This window comes from Lemur catta, chromosome 6 (genome assembly GCF_020740605.2).
Source record: "Lemur catta isolate mLemCat1 chromosome 6, mLemCat1.pri, whole genome shotgun sequence".
Lineage (NCBI taxonomy): Eukaryota > Metazoa > Chordata > Mammalia > Primates > Lemuridae > Lemur > Lemur catta.
In genome coordinates this window covers 34,502,180-34,522,059 of record NC_059133.1, presented here as the reverse complement: position 1 = coordinate 34,522,059, position 19,880 = coordinate 34,502,180, and the positions used below count along the sequence as shown (strand labels likewise).

The 19,880-nt window shown below is 35.3% G+C and overlaps 1 protein-coding gene across 1 annotated transcript in view; it reads right to left on the bottom strand.

Annotated features, from left to right (window-relative positions):
• LIN7A (lin-7 homolog A, crumbs cell polarity complex component) overlaps window positions 1-19,880 on the bottom strand; it is a 118,976-nt gene that overhangs the window by 80,973 nt on the left and 18,123 nt on the right. The gene's annotated exons all lie outside the window — the stretch shown is intronic.

The window sequence follows — 19,880 nt, the reverse complement described above, 5'->3', positions numbered from 1 at the left end:
TGATTGATGTGCATCTTTTCCGCTTGGCTATAAACTTCTTGAAGGTAGGAGCTTGTCCGGTTTGGTCACCATTGCATCCCCGGGGGCTGGTATAATACAATGAACAAATATGTGATGAATGAATGAATTAATTAATTAATAGACTCACTCCATTTCACTTCCATTGCATTATTTCAGGCCCTCACCGTCTCTCCTCTGTCTAACTGTCATTATTTCTTCTCCTCCAGTGTCTTCTTCATATGATCCACAAAGTTTTCATCCCCAAACAAAAATCTGGTCATCTTCCCACCTACTAGCTTAGCTTCTAAAGCAGTACCACGCAGAAGAGGTTTCAATAGCAATTAACTTAAATGCCTCTCTTTCACTTGACAATATCAAAGGTTAATGTATCAAGAAACACATAGTCTTTTATAGCCATAAACCTTAAAATTCTCTGGATTATTTCACATTTCCAAGAAAAAATGATACAATGAAAGGCTATTTAAAAAATACTTACTGGTGATCTCTTCTAGGCCTGTTGCTGTAGTTACTAACTCACTGGGAAGCCACTTAGGCATTTGTGTTGTAGGATATGAGGTTTCAATTCCTAGATGCCCAGCTCCAGGAAGTATCCCACATCTCTGCCATCAAGTTATAAATTTATTCAGTCATCTATCCATCCACCCACCATCCACTAATTTGAGAGAGAAAGAGTTTTTGTTGCATATACTTGGCACCAGCTTAACAAAAATAATACACACTTCTTTCCAAACTTGTAATCCAGTAAGAAAGAAATATAATAGCACAGCCATCTGTAATAAAATAGTCACCACTTCAGAATTCAGGTGGGCTTAGTGTAGGTGTATGTATCTAACTGAATGAAATCCCAGAAAGTGACTTGAATGGAGACTCCCTGAAGTAGATATGTTGATGGCCAATTATGGCCCAAAGTAGCACAAATCATTAAATCAATATCACACTGCTTGTTTCCAAAGTCTATCTTTCTGTACATAAACTGAAAGTCAGCAAAGTCAATCCGACAATACTGATCACATCCACAATCAATAAGGCACCACGCTGAGATTTTATGCATTAAAAAATTACCTAGATGTTCACGGATGCATGGGACTCTCAACATACTAAAATTGAGCTGATTATTATTTTTTTCCTAAAACTAGTTCTTCTTTTCCTGTATTCCTTATTTCCATTACTTGCATCCCCACCCAGCCAGTCTCCCAACTTGACCATGATGTCTGTCACACTCACCCCCACATGCAGTTAGTCAGAAAGTGATGTAGATTCTATCTCAGAAATGCCTTTTGAATGGAACCCCTTCACTTCATTATTTCAGGGAAGCTTTCATCATTTCTCACCTCTAGAACTGGGGCATCTCCTAACTGATCTCCTTTAAATTTGTCTTTTCTTTTTCAGTCTGTCTGCCACATTGCTTCCAAAGAAATCGTCCTGAATGATAAATCTAGTTATTATTCTCCTGCACATAAAACCTACCCTGGCTTTTTTACTCCTGTTTTCATGGAAATTACAGATGTGATGAGTTAGAGACACACAACAAAGTAGGTGTGTGTTATAAACAAAGCATTACAGGCTGGTCCTTAAATGTATAACAAAGACATTTACCATCATCCAGGAGGTCAAGGAGGACCTCTTTGTGGACATAACATCTAAGGAGAGTCCTAGGTAGGGGGTGTGAGTCAGGAAAGAGGATGAATGTTTCAAACAAAGGGAATAAAGTAAGATCAAAGGCTTGTTAAGAGAGTTCATCAAAGACCATGTAGGGAAGACTGGGCTTAAATAACATCTCCTCAAACATATCATCCCTGACTCTGCCAGGCAACTTTAATTGCTATCATGTCTGTGTTCCTGCAGTTTTTTGTTCACTCATCCACTGTAATAATTATTACCCTCTGTTTTTATACACATCTCTCTCCCTTATCCACACACATGTCTAAGCATCTCAAGGTATCAGGAACGATATCTTATTTGTTATTGTATCCATAGTTCATTGGTAAGTACCTCGCAAATTTTAAGTGTTTAATGCACATTTGTTGAATGAATAATAGATTAGTTAATGATTCTAGCTCAGGAAGGCAGGTGTTAGAAGTCTACGTTGGTAGACCTATAATTTTGCATGAATCTAGATCTCTAGAATACGATCAGCCTTTGTCAAGACTTGCTTGGGTCTGGAGTCAGGGAAGAAGGCAAGAGTGAATCTATAGGCTGAAGGGCATTAGTGACGACACTGGAGGAAGTTTAGAAAAATTCAGAATGACACTAGCCTGAGTATTTAATAGTTCTCAATCTGGGCTGTGCACTGAAATTATCTGGGGTGCATTTAAAAATTATTACTGCCTGAGACCCACCCCAAAGAAATTAAACCAGAATCTCCAGAACAGTGGTTCTCAACCTTGGCTGCATAATGGAATCATTTGAGAAGTTTGAAAAAAACACAAATGCCTGGGTTGGTCCCACCCCAGCGTTTCAGACGTTATTGGGTTATTGACATAGGGTAGGGGCTAGGCCTGGGGCTTTCTAAAGCCCTTCAGGTAATGCTGAAGTGCAGCCAAGGTTGAGACCATCACTCTAGTTGGCATGGGTGTTTATAAAGCCCCTATCTGATTCCATCGTGCAGCCAGGATTGAGAACCCCTGCCACAGATTATTGGTTCTAAAATATGAATGTTCACAAGAATCATCTGACAGAGCTGTTGAAATGCAGGCCCTAACTCTCACCCTCATTTGAGAGATGTTGATTCAAAGGGTGTGAGGATAAGGCCCAGGAATCTGCCTTTTAAACAAATGCTCTGCAGCTATTGGTTCATAGATCCCAGACAGAGAAAAGTGAACAAAATGATGTTTTAGGTTTCTTTCATCTCCAGAATTCTGGGAATGCTTGTGTTCTCTATTATTCTTTGATACAGTATGTAACAGGATACTGAATAGGATTCTTCCAGGAGTGTCAGAATCATTGATAAAAGCCCACAGACGACAGTAATTAGGTTTAAGTCCCAACCCCATTCTAAAAATGGTGGTCCCTACCAAAGATTGCTCATTAGCATAAACTGTGAAGTTTTTATACTGGCCTACTATCCCAGACCAATTAAATTGAAATCTCTAAGAGTGGGATCCACTCATCAAGTTTTTTGTTTGTTTGTTTCCAGATGATTCCCAAGACCATTCATAGTTGAGAACAGTGTTGTTCAAAAAAGAGCCAACAAGGAAACCAGACACACCTCCATTAATACTTATAAAAGCTGGGCTGACAACCCTGTTGCATTATACCATAGGCCTTTTCTAGTTCTTATAAGAGGTAGCTGGGAGAGGAGAGAAAATCCAAAAATTGTTAAAGTTATTAATGTGGGACAGGGTCATGGGTCTTTTGTGTCCATTCCATCAATTAAATGAGGAAGGTTCCGACAGAAGCAATTGTGGCAATCGGGAGTGCCTGAAAGAAGGCAGACTAGCCCCTTTTTCCTGGTGCAGAGGTAATGGACTTGGCAATCTGCCTGCCCTCCATGCCTGTCTGAGCAAAGAGAGAACTGAAAAGCAGCGTCCACTGGAGCCTGAACCATCTGGCTGCTACCCACCCAAGGGAGTCCAGCAGTACGAGGTCAGGTAGTCACAGCAGGTGGCCAAAGGCAAAGGAAGTCTATAAACCAAAAGTGGGGAGATCAAGTCTCTCCAGCCCAGGCCTGGCTGTTGCTAGAAACAAAGAGGTAGTTAGTGATAGATAGATATGAGACTGGTGTTTTAAACAGAATTCAGATTCCCTTCAGCTCTGTAAAAATACCAGAAACACAAAAGGATAGGATCTAGAAGGAAGCAAAAGAAGACTCTGAGTAAGCAAAATACTTACTCTTAAATCGACTGCAATAAGGTGTGGTGGTTTATTTATGAGTCCTCTTAAGGTCCTTGTTCAGAACGTCCTTAGGCTTATTTTATCAGACTATTCTACCCTGTTTGATTACTAATGTAGAAGTTTGAGTTTAGTAATATAGCTCAGATTAGGAGGAACATTAGGTAAGAACAGGGGAGGCTGCTAGTCAAGCACAATGAAAGCAAGATGTAAGAAGTTTTTTTACTGAAACCTACTCCTCCTATTGTCTGCCAACTCTGATTAATACCTCTCTCCCATTACATAAGAAAAACACTTGGGTATTTCACTTACCCCTCACTCATCCTCACACCCCTGTTCCATTGATCCCTACTCCTAAAAGCAATAACAACAATAAACTTTTGCTGAACATCTGTAATGTGGAGGTCATTTGTATGCTAAGAGTTTTACATCTTTTAACCCATTTTATCCTTACAACAGTCCTTATAATGTAGCAAATATCCACATTTTGCAAATGAAATAATTGAGGCTTACAGAGAGTTTATGTAATTCAATAACAAGTGGGAAATTTGAGAGATTCTAAACCCCATGCCTATTATTTTCATTTCAATCACAGCTTTACTTTTAGAAGCTTTTTCTTTGACATTCAGTACTTTTATAATAACTCTGCACTCTGCAGGCTTTCTTGGTCAGAGGCTGAGCTCTTAATCTTTCCTCCCTCAATAAAGATTAACCTTTATTCTATTTACCAGTATACCTCCTTCAGGTAGGACTCACTGGTCATCGGACTCACCTGGACAGCTTTTAAATGATAGCGTGGCATGGTTCTCAGCCTTGAGGGCGTATTAGAATTACATGGGTCACTAAAAACACAGATGCCTGGATCCTACCTGCCCACACGTACCTGTATTTCTAATTTCATTGGCCTGAGGTATGATCTGGGCATTAGGATCTTCAGAGCTCCCAGTGACTATAATGTATAGTCATGTTGAGAATCACTGACATGGAGTCTGGAGGGACACCCTGGAGATTCTAATAACAATGGTACTTCTAATACTCTAATTACTCATACATATAGTGTTTATTATGTCACTGTTCTAAACATTTTACTTCTCTTGCTAGAACTACTATTATCCCTGCTTTATAGAAGAGAAAACTGAGACCCATAGAGTTAAAATTACTTCCCTGAGGAAAGAGCTAGTAAGTTGTAGAATTTGAATGTAGTTAATCTAGCTCTAAAGTCCAGGCTATATTTGAGATGTGGCTCAGGAATCCATATACTTAAAATCATTCCTGGAACTTTTCTTTCTCCAAGGTTGTTAACAGAGCTAATCTGATCAACAAGTCCTGGCTTGAGGTTCTCAAATTTCAGTCAACATAAAAATTTATCCCTGGACCATTTACAGTAGTTCCCCTTTATCTGTAGGGGATATGTTCCAAGACCCCCAGTAGTCTTGCCTGAAACCACCCGTAGTACTTAAGCCAAGCTCTGTCAACCAGAACATATTTCTATTCATGTCTTCCACCCACAAATTTAATGCCTTTTCCATCTTAACCAAGCACTTACTATGCACTATGGCTGTAACTTTTGCAATTTGAGGTGTGACAGCAAAACAAGCACCAATTTCTTTTTCCCTCACAATTTCACAGATAGAAGATTCATCCTTACCACAGATCTTAGCAATCTCAGCATACAATTTTATTTTTCTTATTAAATCAAGAACTTTCACCTTTTCACTTAAAGGAAGCAATTTACAGCTTCTCTTGGGCATAGCCGAACTGCCAGCATCACTATTTTTGAGCTTTAGGGCCATTGCTAAGTAAAATAAGGGTTACTTGAACACAAGCACTGTGATACTGGGACAGTTGACCTGATAAATGAGAGGGCTATTAAAGTGACTAATGGGTGGGTAGCGTATACAACACGGATGGATTGGACAAAAGGATGACTGACATCTTAGGCAAGATGGAGCAGGATAGTGAGAGATTTCATCCCACTACTCAGAATAGCATGCAATTTAAAACTTATAAGTAGTTTATTTCTGAAAATTTCCATTCAATATTTTCAGCCTGAGGTTGACTTTGGGTGACTGAAACTGGGGAAAGTGAAACTGCAGAAAGCAAAACCACAGCTAAGGGGGTATTAAGAATTGAAACGTAAAATAAATGGAAGCCAAAGAGAAGCCTCAAAATCTGCTCTTTTAGTAGTCTCGTCAGATGGTTCTGATGCAGGAAGCAATTGAAAAATGCATTCTACAGGTTACTGAGTGTTTACTATATGATCCAGAACAAAGTGAGTTAATGTCCATCATTTATTCAATGCTTACTTCCCTTATTTATGTCACCTTGTAAAATCCTCACTATTATATAAAGGAGTACTATTATTTCTACTGTGCAGTTAAGGAAAAATAATAATAATAAACCCTAATGCTCAGAAAAATCAATCATCTGGCCCAAAGCTATACAGCTAATAAATGATGAGACCAGAATTCAAAACTAGCTGTGTTAGATTCCAGTGCCCATGCTCTTATTTATTGCTCTGCAGTGCCACAGAAAAGGGAATAGAAATAAAACAATAAAGGTATGGCAAACTTATTTTTTTAAATATAGCAACATGGACCATTGTGAGCTTGGGAAAACAGTCATACACTGCCCAAAGTTTCAGACTGTATTATAGTATAATCAATGTGTTCACAGTGATAATACTGGATCACTGAAAAATGATCAAATCATAAATTGCTTAATGATAGTAAAGTAACACATTTTGAAAAGACTTCCTTTAATATAGATGAAATGTTATAAGCAAAACAAGAACAAAATCTTGAAACTTAAAAATTTTGGAATTTAAGAGGAATAAGCTTATGGTGATCTGGAATAATTCAATTATCTTATTGTTTAATGATGAGTTTTGATGAACTTGATTGACATTTAAACTGTGGAATTTGACTCATGATTCATCTGAAGCTAGAACTTGCTGAAGATAGAACTGGGTCATTTAAAGCTATTGTCTATTAATCCCACAAAACACATTGAGTACTAGCTATTGTCAACTAATTCCACAAAACACATTGAGCACTATAGCTAACAAGATGAATTATGTACCCCAAAGCCATCCACATCTCTCTTATCCTTTGCCTTCCTCTACTACAAGAGCTGAAAAGTGAACACGTTACCAAGTCTGGCACTTGTCCCTGAGGCTGAGGCCACATCAAAAGAATGAGGACAAGTAGCTTGAGAAGGAAAGAGAAGTTTATTAATTTGCCAGCAAACGAGGAGGTTGGCAGACTCCCACCCTAAAGTCCCAATGTCCTGCTTCTGAGCAGAAGTGCAGAGTTTTTAAAGGTTCTGATTCATCTCATCTTCGGCTAAGACAATCTCATGACCTCCACCTGGATGGTTCCCTTGAGCCATCTCCTGTGGCACAAAGAACAAAAGACACTCTCCTGGTCACTGGCCTGAGGCGGGGATACAGGTTTTAGTTTTCAAAAAGGGTAAGGGGGTTTTGAAGAGACAGAAAACATTTTTGCCCTTTTCCAGGCTGCTTTCTCTGTTACAAACATATTTCTCTTTCTGGACTCTATTGTAATTTCACCAAATTGTTGTAAGTGTAACATCACTGGGTATGGCTTCCTGGAAGGCCTTTGAAATGGACAAACTGCTGGCACATGCCTTCAGCCTTTTGGTCTTTGCACGCTTCCTCTTTTCCTTTTGATTTGACAGCTATCATGGCTTGAAGTGCCTGGAGGCAAAACAGCTATTTTGTGCTCATGAGGATGAATGTCATGTGCTAAGGCGGGTGGAACAGGAAGAAGGAAAGGATCCGGCTTCTACTGTTGTCACTGAGCTGCTGTATTAACCCTGAACTGTCCAAACCGGTGATTCTTGTCTGTGAGAAAATGTATGCTTTACTGATTGGTTTTCTGTGGCTTTCAACCAAATGAGAGCTAGCTGACACAAGAGCACATGACTTTAAAGGCACTTTTGTAGGTTTCATGGATAAGGCTGATGTTATAGAGAAACTGGAGTAATGTGTGGTGGTCTTTTGATTAAGGCACTCATGAAAAGCCTCCCTGGGAAGGTGACATTTGGACTGAGGCTTGAATGTTGAGAAGGGGCCAGCCATATGAAAATCCAAAGGAGGAACATGTGGACAAGGAGAATAGCAAGGGCAAAGATGCTAAAGTAAGGTGAGCAAGCCTACATGTTAGAAGCTTAGACAAAATCAGTGTCAGTGGAACACTGTAAATAAGGCAAAAAGCAGTTACAGTGGTGTGCTTGTAAGTGATTAAAAACTAGCTCTCCAAAACAAATAGACAAAGACAAAAAAAAAAAAAAAAAAAAAAAGCCCTGATTTGTAGCATTTACTGATTTCTGTGGTGTAAATATTCCTACTATTGCCAGTTTCAAGCTACTAACATTGTATCAGCAGCTTGCAAAACTCTAGAATATTTAACAATCAGCTCTCACAAGCCACAGTGCACCAACCCCAGCACCCTGTTGGATAGGAGACAAAGCTTGAGAAGTAAACAGGGGCCAGGTTTTATACAAAGATTTTATAAGAGGTTCAGATTTTAGTACAATTATGAAAAAGCATTTAGAAAGTGTTCAGCAGAGGAATGATATGATCTGATTCACATTTTATAAACATCACTATGAATATTGTTTGGAATATTAATGATTGTCAACCAAGGATGTACATATGTAGGAAACTAGTTAGGAAGAAGGCTATTATAGTGGCTTTGGCAAGAGATGGCAGAATCTTAGACTGGCATTGGGGCAGTGGGGACAGCAAGATGTGGATGGATAGGTTTGAAGTGCAGGTGTGTAGAAGAAGAATCAGTACCCTAAAGGGGTAGGGCAGAGTTTTATGATGAGGGTGTCCACGGAATACTTGTTAGGTGGAAAAGGATATATTATTGCATATAGTCATGTGCCTTAACAGTGCTTCATAAGGAGTTGTGGCTATTGCCTCATCTATAAGCAAATGGTGTCAATACATTTAATAAGTACCAAGAGTAACAAAATAGAAGAACCCTGAAGACAAAAATTATTTTAAAATAGAGTAGCATCTGATTCTGCGATCTTCCTGTCTATATAAGAGCCCTCAATTTGGGGTCAATAAAAGATTATGTAAAATGTTACATCACTACACCAAGCAGTTGGAGAATATGGGTATAGACCTGAAAGTCAAAGAGACCTGGGGACTATAAAATGTGGTGATATCAACTCTATATGGTTATTGTGAGGTCTAAATGAGAGTATAAGTATAAAGAGATTTTAATGTAAAGTACCTGTCTTATGATCTATAATGAGATCTATACCCTCTTTTCTCCTAATCCTTTATTCCTGTGAGTCCTCACTTCCTGTTCTATTAGTGGTAATGTTTGAAGAGGAAATATAAAATTATAGGAAGAGAATTATGTAACTCAAACTTCCTTTGATAAAGAGACTAGATGTCCTCTTTTTAAAGACACACTCTTACACTGGAGCACATAAAGTTTAAGTAGAGCAGCTATAAACAACTTGTCTAGCTGTAGGTCAGCATTTCCTGCATTGTATTGTAGAATTAACTATTAAGAGAACATTTTAAATAATGTGCATGAAATATTGACTGATTGCTAGCTTTTCCATGTATCTTAAAATTATGCCAAAAATGCTCAGTTTAAAAGTCTAATACTATACAACAGAGTTTGTGTACCAAAAACATAAATGGTCAATAATGCGTTATACTTCCATTGCTGTGATGACAGGAAATTCTGTCAATTTACAAGTTACGAATGAGACATGACAATCAGTGTGTCCTAGTCATTTGACACTCATCCCTGTTTGGATCTGACAACAACTTACCATGTTCCTTAAATGCAGACTAATTGGTAAACTCTAAAAAAGAACTGGCTCAATTTAAATGTGCTCAAATTTTTAAAATTGACTTATTATGCTGTTCAAAACTAAATTATTAAAAACTATTATTAGTTTTAATAATAAATATTTAATGATAAATATTAAAAACTATTATTATTAAAAACTAAATGAGCTTTTCTTCATGGGATTTGGGAAAACATTGACGTGTATCACAAATAAAGTTTGACTATATTAGAATTTTTAAAACATGAATTTATATAATGGCAAAATCCTGGTCTGGATTGCCAAAGTGTTTGCCAATCCTATTGCAGCCAAGAGAACAATTTATGCTACAAAATGAAAGCTATAGTTGCTAAGAGATTCTCTGAAATGAAAGGTACTTATTTCATTTGAAAGTGATTACTTACCCAATAAACAAATCTTTAGGTACACAAAGCTTAAGATACGGCTTTCTTTGTTAAACAATTGCTGTTATGTGGTAGCAATGAGTAATGCGTTCATAGTTTCGCTGGTAACTATATTCAGTGTTTTGTTCTTTTTCTTCTCTTTTTTTTTTTAAATTCATCTAATTTTCTTCCCCAAGCAGCTAAAATTGAAGGTTGATTTGCCTACTACCACTACCTAAGACCTCATGAAATCAAAAGTTTCACTTTCCTTTCTATATGAGCTTTCTTTTCTTTCTCTTTATTATATTTGATGTCTTTCCTTTTCTTCTGTATTTTCACCTCACTTTTCTATTTACTCTTGCACCCATGTCTTTATATCATTACAGACAACTATAGCCTTATTCCTAATCACAGTGAAATTAGCTTATTTCATTTTTTCTTGTTTCCAAAGTATAATCTGTTTTGCATGTCAGAAAGAAGTTGAGAAATCTACTGCCCTCTTATGCCAAATTCTAGAGCAACTATTTCCTACTAATTTTTGTATCCAATATAGAATCATGACAATTGCACTTAAAAAATTTTTTTGAAAATAATTTATTATATTGAATGAAACTTTCTTATATTTATGTAAGTATCTAATTCACTAGTTAATAATGATAACTGTGCCAAACCCTATTTGACAAGATTTAGATTCCTTACAAATGTGAATTCTGAGAAAATGAGGATTTAAGGGACTAGACTCCATCTTTTTATAATGATCAAATTTAATCTTCTACAACTGAGAGCAATAAGAACCAATGGGTATGCCTAGAAAGTAGATCAGAGTTCATTTTAGCACACATGACAATTTTTAGGAAAGTCATTTTTTTAAGCTATCTGGGAGAGGTATTTTAAAGTACATTGTCCCAACTACAACATTTTGTATGCAGACAAATTTTTTTTAAGTTTTTTTTTTTAGAAAATTAATGTAACAAGCACTTACTCACTAGCCAGTTAAGTACACAGTAAGTACAGCTGTAGGAATAGAATAAAACTACCATGTAACAAGTTAGCAATATGATACGCCTCAATAGTGTACCACTAACTTCCCAGACTGTCCATCTATACCATTCCATATTTATATTTCATCTGTGATCTCAACGGATTCTAGATGCAGCCAGATGAAAGAACAGAACAACTTTCACAGAGCTTTACGTTTAACTTTAACCCAAACTTTATGTATTTTACCTTTCCTTCCATAGAGCTTCTTATCTGTCTAATGATCTCTCATTAGACAAAGTAAATTAAATAATTATTGCCTGACAACTTAAAATACCACGCACAAAAAGATGTTAGTTGTAGTATTTCTCTAGCTTAGTAAATAAAAAGCAATCTACTTTTCATATTGGTAGTGATTCCACCTGTGAATATTGCAAAAGTTGGGAGTTTTTCCTTGTAATCATTATCAGTAAATCCCGATTCCACTTTTCAAGTTGCTCAGGAAATTGAAGAGAAAGATGTCAGGAAATTGCTGCAGAGACACCCAATCAAGTTGGATGATTTCAGAGAGCTTGTTATAAAGAAACTACAAATTTAACTTTTCCTGTCCTCAAATACATCCTATACTAGAAAATGGACGAATGTTTTTATCTAAACTGACACTTTGATATATTATTCTGCTGTCAAACTACTTAATAATGTTTCCTCTTTTACCTTATCACTACCATATCATACTGTCATCCAATTTCTTAGTTACTTTGGGAATTATATGGTGAGGGTAGCGTGGTACTATCTACATCTTTAAGAGATGATTAGAGGGTAAAGCTTGGTGTTTGCAGAAATTGTTATGGGGAATAGTGTATGTACTTTGTAGAGAACATGATGATTACTATTGGGCAATATCAAAAATGATCTAAACATTCAAGTAAATATCTTAAAATAATGAGTTTGTCCTCATTATGTTAGATTTCCTGGGGCTGCTTTCCCAGACTTTCTATTGATGTTTCTTTTATAAACCAAATCTTGGGAACATAAAAGGAGAAAAATAACTGTTTGGTAACCTATTGCATTTGTATAGCAAACTAATAGTAACTAACAAAGTGGTATTTAGTCGTAAGTCCAGTTATATGAAATATTGAATAAATTTTAAACAACGTAAAAACCAATGGAGTACTTTATTTTCTAATTACAAAATAAATTAACATCTGGGGGTTTTATAGGGGAAGTATGAATCCTAGTCCTATGCTTTAGATATTTTTCTATGCTTATAAAAAACTTTTAAAATTTTAGTCTATGTTGTCAAGACTATTACTAGGCATTTTTTCCTAAAATTAAAATAAAACTTACAAAGGTATCTCAAAATAATTTAACTAAATGAAAAATTTTAACTTAAAGTACCTATTTTTAAATTTTATTTATTTATTTTTAATTGACAAAAATTACACACATTTATCATGTACAACATGATGCTCTGAAACATGCCCACTCCCTGGAATGGCCAAACCAATACAAGCAGCATGCCTCACCTCACTTATCGCTTTTTGTGGTGAGAACACAAAATCTATTCTCCTAGTGTTTTCAAGAATACAATACGTTATTATTAATTATAGTCACCATGTTATACAATAGATTTCTTGAATTTATTTTTCCTATCTGAAATTTTGTATCACTTGACCAACATCTCTCTAACTCCTACCTACATTCCCAACCCCTTGCCCAGTCTATGGTAACTACCATTCTACTCTCTGATTCTATCAGTTAAACTTTTTTAAAGTCACATATAAGTGATATCATGCAGCATTTGTCTGCCTGTGTCTGGCTATTTTACTTAACATCATGTTCCCCAAGTTCATCCATGTCGTTGTAGATGACAGGAATTCCTCCTTTTTTAAGGCTGAATAATACAGGTTGAGCATTCCTAATGGGAAAATCTGAAATCCAAAAAAATCCAAAACTTTTTGAGTGTAACATGATGCCACAAGTGGGAAATTCCACATGTGGCCTCATATATGCAAACTTTGTTTTGAGTACAAAATTATTACAAATACTATATAAAATTACCTTCAGGCTATGTGTATAAGGTATATATGAAGCATAAATAAATTTTGTGTTTAGACATGAGTCCTATCCCCAAGATATCTCATTATGTATATGTAAATATTCCAAAATGCAAAAAAAAAAAAAATCCAATATTTGAAATGCTTCTGGTCTCAAGCATTATGAATAAAGGATACTCAACCTGTATTCCATTGGGTATATATACCACATTTTCTTTATCCATTCATCCATCAGTGAACACTTAGGTTGATTCCTTATCTTGGCTATTGTTAGTAATGCTGCAATGAACATGGGAATGCAGATATCTCTTCGACATACTGATTTCAATTCTTTTGGACATATACTCAGTAGTGGGAATGATCAATCATATGGTATAGTCCTATTTTTAATTTTTGAGGATCCTCCGTACTGTTTTCCATAACAGATGGAAAGGAGATAGGAACTAGAGAGGCAAGGAAGTTAAGGGGTTTGAGGACAGGGTATCAGGAGGGAATCTCAGATGTCAGCTTGAGTCAGATCTCAATTCAGCATTTTCAAATTATGGCATTTCAGGCAATTCATCCAACCCGAGTTTCATTTTTAGTAAAACAAAGATCATAATAAAACATACCTCAGAGTGTCTGTGCTGAGTGTGTGTATGTGTTTTGAGGATTAAATAAGATAAAAATGAAAATACTTAGCCCTGTGCCTGGTACTTAGTAAATGCTTAATAAATGTTACTAATGATGATTATTACTATCCTTTTCACTCATCAATCTGATTCTCTCTGTGTGCCATCTTCCAGGGACTCTTCAAAATGTTTTGGCTTTAACAACATCCTCCTTTTCCCTAGCACCTTCCAAAATTTATTGTTTGCTTTATATATTTTTTGACATGTATGAGATTTTGGGTTGAAGGGGATAAAGATATACATGCTTAACCTACTATCTTGATCCAAATCCTCTTTTCATTGTCATCCAGTTACTCTTGAAATGCATTATAATGTTATGAAAAGAACAATGGACTTGGAAATCAAGCAGTCCTAGTTTTTAGTCCTAAAATTGTAACTTAAATTTTAGAAACTTGCTTAATTTCTCTCAGCTTCAACATCTTTCTCTATAAAATGAGAGTTTGGACTAATGTTTTTTGGTCTTAAAGAATAAATGCTCTACCTACAGGAATGGTCCATTTATCAACAGTGCTATTAATTAACAGGACACCAAAAAAGTGATGGGGGTAGGGCAATTTGAGTGCCAGGAAGAATGGATTCAATCCAGAATTACAGCACTGTGGCTTTTTAGAGGACAGTGGAAAAGGAAGAATGCTTAAAGAGGAGAAGGATAAAAAGAAAACCCTCTTGCAAGATAAACTAACAATAAATATAAGATGATAAAAGAAAATGAGTTATTTAAAAGTGTTCCAGGCAGACAGCCTAATTACAATCATTGTATGTGCCTGAAAGTAATAAAGCTGTACAGAAGTAATAGACTATTCAAATTGAAGCTACCCAAATACTCATCAAGTCGGTCCCCATAAATCTGTAGATGAGGAAACCAAAACAAAGTAAGATGAAATTTATTGCCCATGATCTAAAAGTTGAGCATTTCTAAGTACTTAGTCTGAGATGTCGATGGTGAAGTCAGAAGTAGAACTAAGATACTCTAAATTCCAGGGCAGATCTTTTCCCACTATACTACTTAATATTTAACTAAAATTGTCCAGACTTGCTTTTGTCATTTAGTCCTAATTAAAAATAACTTGCTGTATACAAATATTTGCTATGTACCAATCATAAGAATGATTCCACTATTTTCTAAATCAGTACTCAATGAACATTGATCCACTACATCAATGTTAATTTTTTATGACATGCAGATATATTAGTAATAAGAGTTTTAATAAAAATTTGAGCTGGGGAAAAAGTAATGAAAATAATTTAAATAATTGATGTTTTAATATGCACAATTACATGAGGAGTATGTTTTATCAGAATTAGATACCTATATGTATCTATTCATACCAAATATAAATTAAAAATGCTAATCCTTCTTCATTTTTATCAAAGATTTATAAATTTTAGGAGAGTGAACTAGTAACACCCAGTTGGAAGCGACTGTATGTTCCACGCCCTACATTTTATGTATAAAGAAATTGTGTCAAAGGACATAATGTAATTTGCCTGAGGTTTTGATCACAAGGATAATTTTGGGAAGATGAGAGTTTATTAAATAATTACTAAAGAGAGAAGCCGTAAGGCATCAAGACTAGTAAGATACCTTATTCATGAGAGAAGAGCCATTTCTATGGTATTCTGTACTCGAGACAATGATGCAGTGATGTTTATCTTTTTAAAGCTCATACCCAGAAATCAGGCCTTTAAAAAGAATTCTAAGAGGGCCATCTCAATGTAGTTTTAATTTGTTTTTTTCTAAATACTAATGATATTAAATATATTTTCAAATTTCCTTATTTGCCATCTACATATCTTCTTTAGAGAATATCTATTCAAATCTTTTGTTCAATTTTTTAAAAAATGGGTTATTTTCTTTTATTGTTGAATTTTAAGAGTTCTTTATATATTCTGAATACAAATCCTTTATCAGATATGTTTGGCAAATATCTTTTCCTAGTCTTTGGCTTGTCTTAATGGCATTTTTTGAAGACCAGTGATTTTTAATTTATCATAATTTTCTATTTGATACATGCCTTTATATTCAACTTAAGGAATCTTGGACTAATCCAAGGTCTCAAAGATTTTATTGTATACTTTATTCTAAAATAATATAGTTTTAGGTCTTATATTTACATTTTTGGGTGGCCCACTTGGAGTTGATTTTTGAGCATGGTTTGAAAGATTGAGGTTCAATTTTTTACATAAGGAAATCCAATTTTTACAGTAGCATTCTTGAAAAGCCTAGCCTTTCCCCATTTCCCTGGCACAGTTACTGAATATCAATTGACCACATACTTGTGGACCTACTTCTGGCCTCTATTCTATTTCATCCATCATACTTACACCAATATCACTCTATTTTGATTACTGTATTTCTATAGCAAATTCTGAAATAAAGTATTAATGTAAAACCTATGCCTTAGTCCATTCAGGCTACTACAACAAAATACCATAGACTTGGTAGCTCATAAACAACAGAAATTTATTTCTCGCCTGGAGGCTGGGAAGTCTAAGATCAAGGTGCCAGCAAATTCAGTGTCTGGTGAGGGCCCACTTTCTCATAGATGGCACCTTGCTGTGTGTCCTCACGTGGTAGAAGGGGCAAGGCAGCTCTCTGGGGCCTCTTTTAGATGGACACTAATACCATTCATGAGGGCTCCGCCTTCATGACCTAATCACCTCCCAAAGGCCCCACCTCCTAATACTATCACCTTTGGGGTTAGGATTTCAACACATCAATTTTAAGGGGACCCAAACATTCTCACCCCATTACACCCTCCAACTTTGTTCTTGTTTTTCAGTTTTGCTATTCTGTGTCCTCTGCTTTTACATAAATTTTACATCTAACTTGCCAATTTTTATGTTATAAAAGAAGCCTTCTGGCATTTTAATTGAGATTTCTGTTATTTCTATGTAATAATTTGGGAAAAACTGACATGTTTACAGTATTGAGTTTTCCAATGCCATAAACATGGTATATCATTTCGTTTGTTCAAATCCTTAATTTCTCTCAGCAATGTTTTATAGTTTTTAGTATACAATTCTTATGCATTTTTGTTAAATTCAACTCTAAATATTTCATTATTTTGATGCTATTGTAAGTATTTCTTGTTTTAGTTTAGTTTCCAATAGTTCACTGCTATTATATAGAAATACATTTGATATTTTTATCTCCTCCTCTTACTAAAGTCATTTATTAGTTTTAGTAGCTTTATGGGTAGATTCTGCAGGATTTTCTACATAGACAATCATGTTGTCTGTGAATAAACAGTTTACTTCTTCCATTCAGATCTGTATATTATTTCTTTCTTTTGTTTGCCATATTGCACTGACTAGGACCTCTCATGAAATGTCACACATAATGAGTGCGATGTGCACTGTCTGGGGAATGGACACGCTTGAAACTCTGACTTGGGGGGATGGGAGGGGGGCATGGGCAATATACATAACCTGAACTTTTGTACCCCCATAATAAGCTGAAATAAAAAAAGAAAAGTGATAGGAGCAGACATCTCTGCCTTGTTCTCAATCTTAAGCAGAAAGAATTCAGCCTTTTACCATTAAGTGTTACATCTGCTGTAGGTTTTTGCAGAGGCCCTCTATTAAGCTGAGGGAGTTTTCTTTTACTCTTACTTTGTTAGGTGTTTCTACCATGAATGGACATGGAATTTAGTCAAATGCTTTTTCTGCATCTATTGAGAGTATCATATGATGTTCTGGTGGATTATTTGGATTGATTTTCAAATCTTGAACCATTTTTGACTTTGTAGGATGAATTCTACTTGATCATAATAAATTATCTTTTGTATATGTATACGTATATGTATCCTTTCTATATAGCCTTTCTATGTATCTTTTGCTAAATTTGATATGTTAAAATTTTGTTAGGCACTTGTACATTAATATCCATGGGAAATATTTATTTTAGATTTTTTTTCTTATATTGTCTTTGGATGTAAGGGTGATTTTGTACTACTAAAATGAGGGAAGTGTTCCCTTTTCTAGTATTTTTTGGAAGGGTTTGTGTTGAATTGATGACATTTCTTCCTTATATGTTTGGTAGAATTCACCAATAAAACTATCCAGACAGGAATTATTCTCTGTGGGGATATTTTTAAATATAACTTAATCAGTTTTTAAAAATAGACGTTATCTATTCCTTTTTGGGGGAGCTTTCATTGCTTGCATCTATTAAAGAATATGTCAATTTTTTATTTAAATTATCAATTATTCCCATAAACTATTTATAACTTTCCCTTACTATATTTGTATGCTTCCTCTCTCATTTCTAATATTGGTAATTTGTGTTTTCTTGATCTTTCCCTTTTTGTGATACAGAGTTTATCAGAAAATATAAATTATTTTTATGATAATCTTTTTGACTGATTTAAGTCTCGTTGTGATATATTTATATATAAACAGTCTAGGTAAAACTGTGAGCCAGGTAAATTTTACACCGTTTTATTCCATCTCCTGTATATGCACCCTTCTACTCTCTTCTACCTTTTCTTGCTGTTCTCTCCAATTATCCTGAGTTGTTTCACTTGCCATCCCATTATTGTGATGCTTGCTAGAGTTTTCTGTTTCCACAAAGCCCATTCTCTCAGGAACTCTCTCTCTGTCTTTTGTCCAAAGTCCATCACTTATTACCTGATTTTCAATTTTTATGGGAAAAGTGGTGGTTACATCTAATTATGTTTGTGCTTTGTACCTCAGAAACACTGGAGTATAATAAAGCTCAAATTTCTTTTCCGATTGCCAGATCCATACACACAATGGTCTGCCTAGCTCTCTTCCTGGACTACTGAGAGCACCTTAACTTCAACTTAAGACTGAACTTATCATCTTTCTCTCTAATTTTTCTACTTTCTGTTTAAACTCTTAAAGAATACCACCTTCCATCTAGATAGTAAGATAGAAATATAGTAGATATTTTTGATGTATCCCCTCTCCTTGTCTATTCCCCATAACTAATTCATTTGCACCCCTGTTCATTTTAGCGTTTTATAGAATGTCTTCAGAATCTCTGTCTATGCACGTCTTTCTTGGCCTACTCTTCCTCCCTAGGAAGAAGAGTATATCCTATCACTTGCCTGGACTATTGCAATCGTTTTCCAACTAATCTGATTCCATTTTGGCTCATCTTAGAATCAATTTTCAACCCCAAAGCACTATTTTTTCCCCAAAACACTGTTCTGATGGATACTATTTCTCTATTTAAAACATTTCAATGACTTTCCATTGCTCTTAGGATGAAACTGAACTTCTTTATATGGAAGATAAGGAGACTTTATCAACTACTCCAGCATATTAGGGAACCATGTTCCCCTCTGGATGCTTAAGATCACTCTTTTCTATCTGGCATGATCTATCTTGTGTTTCCCTTTTGTGTGAGACATTCTTTCCTACACTCTTTACCATGGAATGCTTATTCATGCTTCAGATCTCGGGTTAAACATCACTCCCTCAGGGAAGCTTTCTCTGGGATAATTTAATTCTCTGTGTTATCCCTTTCATCCAGTTATTTTTTTGCAGAAATCCAGCCAACAAATATTAAGGATCTACTATTAAATGCCTAATATGTGCTATGGTTCTTTCATAGTACCATCTATCTTTGCTTCCTAGTACTTGTTGTAATTTTACATTTATCCCTGTCACCGTTTGATTAATATCTCTCTCCTCTAGAATATAAGCTTCATGAGAAGAAGAACAAAGATTGTTCTGTGTTCTCTCTTGATGCCCGGCTTAAGGCCCATAGTATGGCAGGTACTCATTAAATATATATTAAATAAATAAATAAGCCCAAAGAAAATAACCGTCTAGAAGGTGGAGGAAATATTCTGGGGCAAGTTTGTCTTACTCAATTCTATTAAACACACATGACTCAAAAAATTGTTCACTGACTCTATAATCACAATTCAATCTTTGTGTACATAAAATGTATCAGAAACTTGTTTTTAAAATGTAATTTTAAGGAGGTTCTAGGAGGTGCAAATTTGGAGGTTTGGTTGTAGATCCTAAGCATGAGGAGTTAATTTTAAACTTTATAAATAAAACATTTAATTGTGTAAAAACAGATGCAGCAATCTTATATTTTATTAAAATAATTTAAT